Source organism: Netta rufina (genome assembly GCF_964035555.1).
Source record: "Netta rufina genome assembly, chromosome: 5".
Classification (NCBI taxonomy): Eukaryota; Metazoa; Chordata; class Aves; order Anseriformes; family Anatidae; genus Netta; species Netta rufina.
The window spans coordinates 56,698,004-56,709,487 of NC_140128.1; the positions used below are offsets into that span (position 1 = coordinate 56,698,004).

At 42.7% G+C, this 11,484-nt stretch overlaps 1 protein-coding gene across 1 annotated transcript in view; it reads right to left on the reverse strand.

Annotated features, from left to right (window-relative positions):
- Positions 1-10,856, reverse strand: part of AHNAK2 (AHNAK nucleoprotein 2) — a 51,252-nt gene extending 40,396 nt beyond the window's left edge. The window contains exon 1 of the mRNA XM_084288515.1: positions 10,702-10,856. The gene's annotated coding sequence lies outside the window, so the exon portion shown is untranslated. The remainder of the gene's footprint in view (positions 1-10,701) is intronic.
- Between the last annotated feature and the right edge of the window lie 628 nt (positions 10,857-11,484).

Consider the following 11,484-nt stretch of genomic DNA (forward strand, 5'->3'; position numbering starts at 1 on the left):
AATGGAAAAGCGACTGTTTATTTGCTTGATGATAATTTTCCTCTTATTCAATAGATTTAGGTTTGGATTTTTTCCCCTGATCTAAATGCACATTCTGAAGGAGTGCAGCTGGATTTACACCAGTGCAATACCAGAATTGGGCTTGTGATCCTCAAATGTCAACAACAATTAACAGATTTTCTTATTTCACTGTAGTATATATAAAGCTTATATTCAGCAATAATGGTTTAACTAGGATGCAGTTGTGTGGCAGCAGTGTACCACATAAATTAAGCTAACTCTGGGTAATATCACAAAAAAATATGTGTTTATAGCTTCATGCCAGTTTCTGACTAATGCTTTTGTTTGTTGCTATAGCAAACCACACATGAATCTGATAGCCAAAAGCATGTTTATGACTAACCTTAGCTCTCTGGGGATTGAAAATATGGAATCAAAAAAAAAAACCTCACAACACAATGTGAGTAGAACATGATAGGAAACACCTTTTTTGGCACAAGTTACTATGAACATTAAAAGTGAAGAACATCAAGAGTGGAAAACATTAGGAAATGGGAACTGTGGGAATAACTGGCTTTAACTCACAGCAAGTCAAATGCAGCTTTTATTTCACGTTGCAGAGTTATCTGTGCAGCACTAGAGTACATTGCAGAAAGACCTGGCTGGGTGTTAAGGGATGGATCTAAGCCTCTGAAGTCTGGAGAAGCTTTGAGTCACACTGCAAAACATTCAGATCACTTTACTCAAAATCATTTTTACGCTCTGCCTTGACACCTAAGACACTGGTATTCACGTAATTAATTTCTATTACGATTTATGCATCAGGAGTTTCCAAGAACCTGTCCCAAGACTGACACCTCATTAGGCTGTACAAACACACAGTGAAGAGCAATGCCATCCCAATGCACTGTTTGGCAAATGATTGGGGAGAGCCAAAGGGAGAGGAGGGTGGATGGAGGGGGAGTGGGAAGCACAGACAGAGGCAATGGGACTGCAACACCCACCAAACCACAGGCTGAACCCAGGGGTCTTGCACCCCAGCTCACTTTTCTGATTCAGATTGCCAAGATTGTTACTGTGCAAAGAATAACTCCTATCTACCCTGTAGAGGAGGCAAAATCAATAGTTAATAGTTGATTCCTAATCTAAGATAACATACAACAAAGCTACAAAGTATTATTCTTAATAACCTTCCTCTTTAATGGGTAAAAAAAAATAAAGGGGAATATTGCTGTATAGTGAATAGAGACAGAAACGATCAGTGTTTTCTATTGATGTGGATTACAGTAGCTCTAGACTGTATATTGCATATTTATTCACAGATTTTTCTGTGAGTAAAGACATAGTTATCACAATTCATGGCAAGTTCTTCCCAACACTCCGCAGAGTTGTGAGATCACATACAGCTTTGTGAGGAGGGTGGCCTGACCAAGCTGTGGAGTTCTGGCTGTTTCCAAGAGGGTGTTCATGAAAGCTGTCTGGACCTGTCAGTAGGGTAAACAAGATAGTATCATAAATGGAAGCCTGCAAAAAGATGTAGGACTCAGATCGTACCTGCTGGTCATTTAGTACCACGGGATCAAATCTTGAAGTACTCAGATTTCATTCTGTGCATACTCAAGCACAACATCCATGTGCCTCAATGAAACTGATATTGGGCGTGCTGCATCTTGTTCATTGTGTAATTCAGGCTAATACAGCCCGAGATCAGCTTGGATCCCCATCTCGTGGTATCCAGCTGAGTACACAGTGTTGCACACAGTAATCAAGCCTCCATCTTTGTAAGAGTAAATACTTTTAGGAAAAAAAAATGCAAGCATTTACAAAATGTTTGGCCATGAGTTCAATCTATGTATTCAGCAAGTAGCATGAGACATAAGTGTTGTACAAAGTGAAAACCAAGTCAAATAGGATTTCAGCTAAAGCCTAAATATCACTTCTCAATTGATGGTGATATGCAGAAGGCTGTGTATGACTCTTTTGCTATCATGTGCTTTTTTAATTCTCAACTTTTAGCTGAAAATGCACCTTAGAGAGAGAGAGAAAAAAAAAAAAAAAAAAAAAAAAAAAAGTTGTCAGGCTTCCTGTGACCTTGGGAACCTGGAAACAGTTTTTGCTACTGGAAGCACCATATGGAGACTGTATCAAAACAGCTACCCCAATTCCTGTGCCTTACCCCAAAAACAAGTACCTTTCCCAGGGAACAGTGTAGTAAATGAGATAAGAGATGGTTAAGTATATGTGAAGGAGGCTGAAAACCCCACTCTCTGAATGACTTTCCCATCTGTAGTAACAAAGGCTCTGATTTCTAGTACCTATGGGTAGATCTTTACACAGGTGCAGTGCTCTGTAGTGAGCCCTTTGGGTCTCCAAGAGCACGGCTACCCCTCCTGCACACTTTGGGATGCCGATCACCAGACAGCATTGCCTGCTATACTGTCTGTGGGTATGCCAGCTCAGGTCATGGTCACCAAGGAAGTCCCTGCACCTGCTCAGAGCACTGTGTGAAAGCGGGCGAGCTCTCCCTGCCTCGCAGAAAGTGAGGTAGCAAAGCAAAAAAAGCAACTTGAACCAAGTCAGAAAGCAAGCTGGCAGCAGAGCCAGCAGTAAACACAACCCAGATGTCCTGGATTCCACCTCCTCCCTGCACCATGCTGCCTCTCTCAGCTCAATTTTGAAAGGAAATGTTTTACATTTACTCATCCCTCCTCTTCCTTTGTCAATAGAAATTAAAGCAGGCATCTGACTGCCTAAGTCTTGAATACTCTGATGGTTTCCAAGGCTTGCGGTGAAGTTAGCCAACATTTCTATTGAATCCAGCCCTAATGGACAACTAAAATTGATTTCTCTGCCAGCTAGCCTATCAGTGCAAAACTCATCTAAGCACTTATTACTTTGATACAGATATGCATTGTATGTATATATATATTATATTATATATATATATAATATATATTTTGCAAAGAACCACTAATTGCAAAAATGCCATTGTTGCAACTCATCCAATGAATAGATGGATCTACCACTAAAAAAAAAAAAAAAAAAAAAAAAAGCTAAAAAGCTGCATCATGATTTTTGTAAGTATAGGTTTAAAACAAGGCTCTGTACCTCTGCACTGTGTTGAAAGGTAGGACGGTCTGACAGGATGATTCTTACATTGAACCCACTGAGGTCTGCCTAAGGACTGGTGGTTAATTTGTATTAATTTTCCGCAAATTATTTTTTTAACAGAGTTTACAAGTATTTAATATTTGCTCACTGAACTATCTGTGGTGCCTGTGGAGGGCCACTTCCATGTATTTTCCAAAAGCAATGGAATCTCTTTTCAATGAATGTAAATAAGTCATGTCCTGTCAGCAGAGCATCCTTACTGCTGTCAGCCCTATGTGAGTCCAGGTCTCTGAGCAGGTGAACTCACTCTTACTTGTTTTTTTTTTTACCCTTAAGGCAGAAGCCACTCCATTTTCCTGCCTGTCATCATAAAATTTCTGCTGGGGGCTGTAGGTGTTGTGCTGCTGTTGCCATAACTCCACTGGTGGGGATGCTGGAGGAGCTGCACAGAAGTGGGGCGTTATATGTTGTGTCCAATTCTCCTCCAAACACCCGAGGGGCATGACAGTGGGAAGAAAAATGTTAGCAGCTGCAGATTGCCTAAAATACTAAACTTCTCTTTGCAGAACTCCCTCTTTTTTCCTGACTAGAAAAAAAAAATCTAAATTTTCACAGCAAGATTTTGTATTCGGGTCTGCACACACAGGTCTCTGCCCTTCTGCAGGACAGCGGCAGGATTGCCCACACGTATGAAGATCACTGTTTACGCTCGGACGTATGGTGTGCTGCTGCCTCGAGCACTTTGCACGCACCCGCTTGCTGGATAACTGCGTCCACAGCTTTGCTCCAACCAGCAGGGATTTATTATGGCATAATTTCTGGGATCTTCTAGACAATGAGACAAACCAAAACACAGCCCAAAAAAAGCCTGCCTTCTTTCTCTGTAAGACTATTCTTCCACTATTTCCTCATTCCTGCCATCCCTGTTTCGCTTGACCAGCTTGACACAAAGCTTGCAAGTCCTCTGGGGCACGTCCTGGTGGGTGGCTATATATCACTTAACGTGGTGTGAGCCTTAACCTGCTATCAGACTGCAGCAACAACAAAAGATGGGAATAAATCTTGACAAACGAAGCTGGATTTGTGGCATTTTTGTGAAACAATAGCAAGTTTGTCAGATTTGGCTCTGCTTTCATCCCAGAGGTGTTTCCCTGCAAGACCCCTTCAGAGAAGTGTCAGTCTTTCTCCGTCCTCAAACCTCCTGCAGCCAGGTTAAGGAACTGCTTCAGCTTGGCAATTCCCAGCTCCCTTCACCTCAGCGTGCAGGCCCTGGCTGGCCAAGGACGTATTTTCTACTGTGTCCAACAGCCAAAACCTTATCACAGCCCACCTCTGTCTCCTCACAGGAATAGACCTAGCAGAGGAGTTAGCGTGGTCTGCTTGTGCTGGGGTGACAGCCAGCTCCTGTTTTGGATTAGAGGATGATGGTTTTCCTTCCCTCCCCATCCCTTATCAGGCATTTAAAAGAGAAGAATTCATGGGAAGGACAAAACGCTCATTTTCATGGCTTTTTATACCTCTTCTCCAAAATTGTTGGGTTTCTTTCCCCACCTTTTGCTTCTGTCCCTGCTCCAGAGTTGTCTTTGCCTCCATCCCTACAGCACAAAAGGTTTGCAGGCACCTTTAGGTGGTCGTGCTGGGGCACTAGTGGTGGGCTGTGTCTTTTTGCTGGGCTATCTTCTCTCATTGCTGCCAGGCAGACTGACCCTGCAGATGTCTGCCTGCAAAGGACCTCAAGGTGTGCCTGTCACAAGCTTCCTTCGTTGGTGCTGTATGAATTTAAACATGTATTCAGAAAGAGCTCCAGAAACTGAGAGTAGGAAAAAAAAAAAAAAAAAAAAAAGTTGGCTTTTTTTTTTTGAGGGGGAAGCACAAGGGAGAGCTCCAGGGCAAGCGTGCTGTGGAAAGTTTGCTTGTGATCTCCTCACCACGAGACCCAGGGATGATCTGTTATCACATGGACTGAGCACCCTGTTTTCTTTCTAAGAAACAAGCTGGAGTATTTAGGAGATTACATTAATTCTCGGGGTAATTTGCAAGTGCTGTGTTTATTCTCTGGACTTTAAGGTTTATTTGGAAAGAGTAAGGCTTATATCTTTGTTGGCGAAGCATACCGTGTATACATTATAATTATGCAATTAATGCCTTCATCTCTGGGATGAACTTTCCTGGCATAATGCAGTACAGTTATACAAAGGCTTCTCTTTAATCTCTGAGGAAGGATATTTTTTAAAAGAAAAATATGATTTCTCCTGCTATCTCTACTCAACCCGTTTCATTCACAGATTCCTGCTAGGCTGACTGAAGCAGCTGTTAAATCCACTGAGGACATAAAATCCAAATATAGATTTAAATCATGGTACCATTAATAAATGTGTTCCTTTCATAACAGGTCTGTGGGGGTTCTGCTTCCGTCCAGCTCTGTAAATCACTGAAGTAACTGAAATGTCCCCCTATAAATACTTTCAAAAGTCTGTTTTACACCACTCAGAGTCAATAATTTTCTAGTCCAACACTTGCCCCAAAAGCAGGGAGCAATAGCAAAGCCTATGAAAATATTGCCCTTCACTACCACTCCAGCAGTCTGTTCATAGGAAGCATGATGAGTAAGTTATCCTCACAACTGCATGCATTATTTACCTTTGTAGTCATCCATCACCACGAGTATAAAACCTACATGTAGTCATTCTCATGAGGAAATGCCCAGTTTGCCTCCTAAACGGGCTCTGACTAACTGGTTACTTTAATTAGGCACTGAGTTGTCTGAGCTGTGTGTTGCGCAAGTATTTTTTTCTCATAATCAAGCCCATTATGTGAAAAAGTCAACGTCAAGGAGTGCGAGAACACAGTTCATGTAAAAATCAATGCAACCTTTCACTAAAACATAAATCAGATCCACTCTGGCATATATGAAAATATTTGAGGAATGTTTAATGACATTTTTGCATTCTTGTACGTTTTCTCCTTTCAGCTGATTTTAGAAGCAGGAATAGGGAAAGCTCAGCTCACACCGGGAAATACCAGTGATCAAAACCACTCACTTTCTCGTGATACTTTCACAACTCTCCAACTCATATACCCTCTGACAAGCACACAGACATTTCAAACAGTCAAAAAAAACAACCTTTTGGATACTTATCTGACCTGAGGGTGAGCTGTTAACCTCTTTGAGGTTCATCAAAAACTGTTTTCTAACTACTTTTCAAAATAAAAATGCCTAATACCACTTAGACCTTTTTCCCTTCAGATTATAATGTCATCAGTTAACGTAGTTCTTGCTATGTAGAAGAATTATTACCCCATTTTTCACCAAATCCTAGTTTTCACTCCTGCAAGTATGTCCTTTGAGCTTCTCATTCAAGCTGAAATTTAAATTGTTGAATTCACTCCTCCAAATAATTCTGCTAAAGGTTGATCTTTGGACTAAAATGAGAATGAAGTGTCAGGGAAAAGAAAAATTCTTGCGTGTACTTATTTTGAATGACGAATTATGACTGACTGAGAATCAAAAGTCTGAGTGCTGGGGCAAACCACGCAGCAAGCAAAGGGAGAGGTGACCTGTGGAAAGCTGAATGGCATTAGTTTTCTAGGGCTGGAGTATGAGGATACTTGGGAAAAATAGGAATGATTGGGCTGGTAAAATGTGTGAGCATCCAGAACTCCCTGCATGGTGGAAGATTTTGTATCAATACTCATTTATAAGGCTAATTAGCTAGGACTTGTTGCAGAAATGGGAAGAAAGGCATGCAGTTTGCACCTTTGCTTTTTGGTGCTGGGAGGCTGAGCTGCAAACATAGCACTTGTCAAGGGGAGGGAGCTGAGAGGTCACCGGGCAGGTAGAAAGGTATTTAAAATCAGATGGCTGTGAGGATAACAGCTGCTCCCCTGACTCTGCAAATATCAGACACAGTCCACTGCTATCAAAATCAAGTGGTGTTTGTTCTCTTAACTACAGAGCAGAAATAACATTTGCCCAGCAGTGAAGAACAGTTACTATGACTTTGGAGTCTCGAAAATTATCAGTGGGCTTGGAAATCATATAAACCTTATCTCCTTGTTTGTGTTTTTGAAAAACAGATAACTTTGCCCTCTGAAGGCTCTGCTATCTTTATTGGGCAGATGAAGTGGACAGGCTTGGTGCCTGCTCTTCTTCAGGCACTTACATTCCTGCTCCATGGAATTCCACTGGGATTTGGGCTATTCCCACAACCTGGGACTGGCTCCCTGCAAAGCTGCTGTCCCTGCGCCATGGGAGCAGATGGGGCCTCCAGTGGCCACCTTGGCTTATTACTTCTGTGCCACAAGAACCTTAAAGTATTTTAATTGGGTCCAGATTCTTTGAACTTTGGCCAAATTTCAATGGTGAACCTGTGGCCTCCCTTTCTCCGATAGCAAACTATATGCCCATGCTCTGCAGTAAGGCAGTTGTTGCTTCCAGATATTTAGCTACCTACAGCCTCTGTACAGAATGTAAAAATGTTGATAAGAAGTATTCAGCATGTGAAAGGTCCTCTCCTAGCATGAAGTTTTGTTCCTCTCCATAAAATCGTGAATTCCAGCCTCAACCTTAAAATCTCAAGTGCATTAGTGAACACATGGATTTAGCAATTTTCCCTAGCTGCAGGTCATCTGGAGATTCATTCTTGAAACAAGAGCTTTGTCCTGATCTCTGTCACCTGTGTACAGATAGCAGCCTCTTCCTGGCAGGGCCTGATCTTAGCTCTGAAAGGAGCTCGGGGCGCTGCTCCACCGCTTGGCGTTGGAGGGCATCGCCTGCTGGTTGATCACTAGTTGCAGCTAAGGGAAGCAGGAAGGGCAGCAGCTGTCAGGTGATGTTGTCAGGAAAAGTTTTTTAGTGTACAAGGGCTCAAGGATGTGGCAAAGTGCCTGCAAGTAAAAGCCTGCCTGCCCCTACTTGGTCTTGGAGTGGCGGTGCGGAGGGGCTGGTGGGGCGATCTTTCATATCTGGCTGGTCTGGATTGACTGAACCTGCAGCATGGAGCCCAGAAACACAGCGAGATGGGCTTCCAGAACTGGAAAGCTGATTTTTCTACTCCCTGATGCTGGGAACATTTTGTAATGTGACAATAGCTAGATGTAGAAAATAGATTAAATCTATTTCCTCAAATATTTGCCCAGAATAATAGTAACAGTCACCCCTCTATGATAAACTAGCTTATATTCTGATTATTCTCTTGATGTGAAGAATCATAGGAGAAAACCTTACATGTATCCCTTGATATCTCACACATCTATAGGATGAACTAGCTTCCCAGTAGAAAGCTGAAGGAAAATTAAAACCAACCCTCTGTGCAACTTGAGAGGTTCAGACCAAGGCAATGCACATTTCTGTGGCATTACAACAGACACGATACCTTAGCATGATCCCGATGCCATACGTCCTACCCCTGCTACAACACTGGGAACGACAAGGAAAGCCCTGGTGAAGTTCCCAGCCTTGCTCCTGGAGAAGGGTGCCTCCAGCCTGGCCTCCTTGCACCGAGCTTGGGGTGCTGAACCCACTGAAGTCAGCAGGAGGTTAACTCAGATCACAGCTATTCCCCTGACCATGTATTACAGGCAGTTGGATTTTGTTTCAGTGATGAGCTTCAAGTACAGCCAAAAGCGAACAGAGGCACGTTGACCTCATAGCTGCGAATGCAGACTGAGCGTCCAAGACAATTAAAAGCATAAAACACGCGCCATCTCCAAATCCCTGGCAGATCAGTGCTAGAAGTTACCACTGCCCTGTCTGCCTGAGAAGACTTTAACGCTCTCTGCATAGGAGGTTGGAAGGCAGCCATCCCCAATGAATTACTTACAAGCTTTGACTAGAGTCAGAGTTGGAGATTTACACAAGCCTCGTAATCTAATAGTAGAGTTTACTTTATGAGAGTGCCACACCAAAGATAGTAAAATGCAATTTTAGCTAACAAATCTACATGCTTCCACAGAAAAGCTCCAGCCATCACGGAACATGTCAGCACTGCTGAGGGCCTCACACAGATTTATAGTTTTCAGTTTATGGTTGAAGAGTTATTGTTAACTCCATTGTTATAGGCTTACTGTAATTAAAAGCTCCAGTCACACTTATCATTTTAACCATAACTAATAAAACCCAACACATTCTGAGATGTGATGTGTTTTCCTGTGCTGCTAAACATCTGAAACCTTTTCATGCTGGACTTTCGACCTACGTTAGGATAGATTTTGGAAGTAAATTGTCATTATTTTCCTGTAATTTGCTTGGATCCACAAAATTCCTTTCAGTTTTGCTTTACTGTAGTAAAACACATAGCAAGGCAATGCTTAGAAGTTTTGCCTTGTGCATGCAACAGGTGATCATAAGCAAAGTCCTGTACCTCCTTAAGAGCCACCTTTCAACTTTCTGTGTTTCTTGTTTCGTAACTAGCAAGTAAGAATGGTTATTTTTGTTGCAGAGGGATAGACCTTTGGTATTTTGTCATGTGAATAACGCTTTTTCTATTTTCTCTCAAAACTTCAAGAACACATACTTTTTTTTTTTTTGGTCTTTCTACAGGTGGCTACAGATACAAATCCTACCTCAGATCATCTGAACTCATATTTTTGGAAACTTATTAAGGTGTATGGATGGGGCAGAGAACCTAGACAGGTGGAGAGGAAGATGTTAGCTATTTCCCAGCATTTTGCCAACTAGTCTCAGCAGCCTTGCAGTGAAGACGTACAGGATCCCACTTCTACTGACAGGGTTATGGATATCTGTCATCTAATTCTTCAAGGTTGATTTTAGTCTCAGATACCACTAACGTACAGAGCTCCTAATACAAAGTGAGTATATTATGATGATATAAATATATATATTGCAAATGGTATTTATTGAGATATAATATCCACGCAATATTATATCCTCTTGAAGAAACACAGATACTATAAAAATCTGAATATAACCATGGGGAAAGCACACAGAAAACTCACATGCATCAGAAACCAACTTCACTTCAACAGTTTGCACCTTGCAACTCATTGCAGCAATTGGGACTATGGCTCTTTGTACTACAAAGAGTTTCCCTATGTTTGAGATCATACGATGGGTTAAGTATACAGAGGGAGGAAGTCAGAAAAACAACGTGCGTGATCTGGAATAGAGATTACTGAATGGAGGGGTGTGTATAGGACGGAGAATCAACATGCCTCTGAAAGCTTCGGGAGGCATAGTGCCCAAGTTTGAAACCCCTGCATTAAAAAAGCAGAGCAGAAACTTTGGGCGGGCGGCACGCATTCGTTCATCCCTGACCGTACGTATGCAAGAAAGAGGCAAAACTGCATGCCAGGTGGGATGCACCTCGGCTGAAGTTCTCACCAGGTTTTTCCCCAGTGGTAACGCTTAACCTGCTACATTTGCAGGTTTTTCTTATTAGGTAGAACAGCAGGGAGCATTACAACTTTATTAGCAGAATGCCCAGCTTCTACATCAAAGGACACCAAGTGCACACGCCCACATCCCATTGCAATTTTTAAAGCCCATCTACTGCAAACTTGTGCAGTCTGCATCAAAGATAAAAAAGAAAGAAAGAGAGAGATTTGAAAAAAAATAATAAAAAGACTTACCGAAAATAACTGAAGTTCTCTAAAGTTGCCCTGAAGTTGAAATAGCCCAGAACACCAGTGCAGAGCCTGCCTTAAACTCTCTCTCTCTCTTTCCCACTCCCCCCTCTCTCTCCAGCAATTGGAAGGAGGGCTGTGCAGAAATTCAGCAAACAATTTTCCTTCTATGTCGACCGGGGCGTTCCTCTACGGGCAGAAAGGGGATGGCTAAGCCTGGGTGAGGCTTGTTGCTATCCCCAAGCCAAAGAGCGCTGTCGCAGATTACACAGCCCATGAAATCCAATCCCTTTCTCTACTCAGGCAACAGCTGTACAGCTTCAGCTGAGGCAGGAGCAGCTCATAGACCCTGGGCTTGTTCCCGATTGGGTTTTCCATGCTGGGGGAGGCAGAGGAACGGGGGTGCAGTGGTTTCTGCAGGCTCCGTGGCTTCTCCCTGCTCGGTGCCTACAGCCGCAGGCACGAGCGCATGCAGGGTGGAGGTACGGGGCAATTTCCTCATGACCGAAAGTATATGGGATGTGGGCGCCCGTGCAAAACAAACATCTCTTTTCCTGAAATTCATTCCCAGCCCTGCTTCAGGACATAAGCGGGCAATTAACATTATATGTATTAGTAAATTCTCAGGCAAGCATGCACACAGACAGGATGCAGTCTGTCACAACAGCATGGTTCAAACAGGTTTCAAGGCTGCTCAGGTGGCCTCTTTAAGTTCATTTTTTTTGGTGTCTCTTTTTGCCAACAGTTTGATTCTTTCCAAAAAAAGCCTGAACTCTGCACTGACAGACC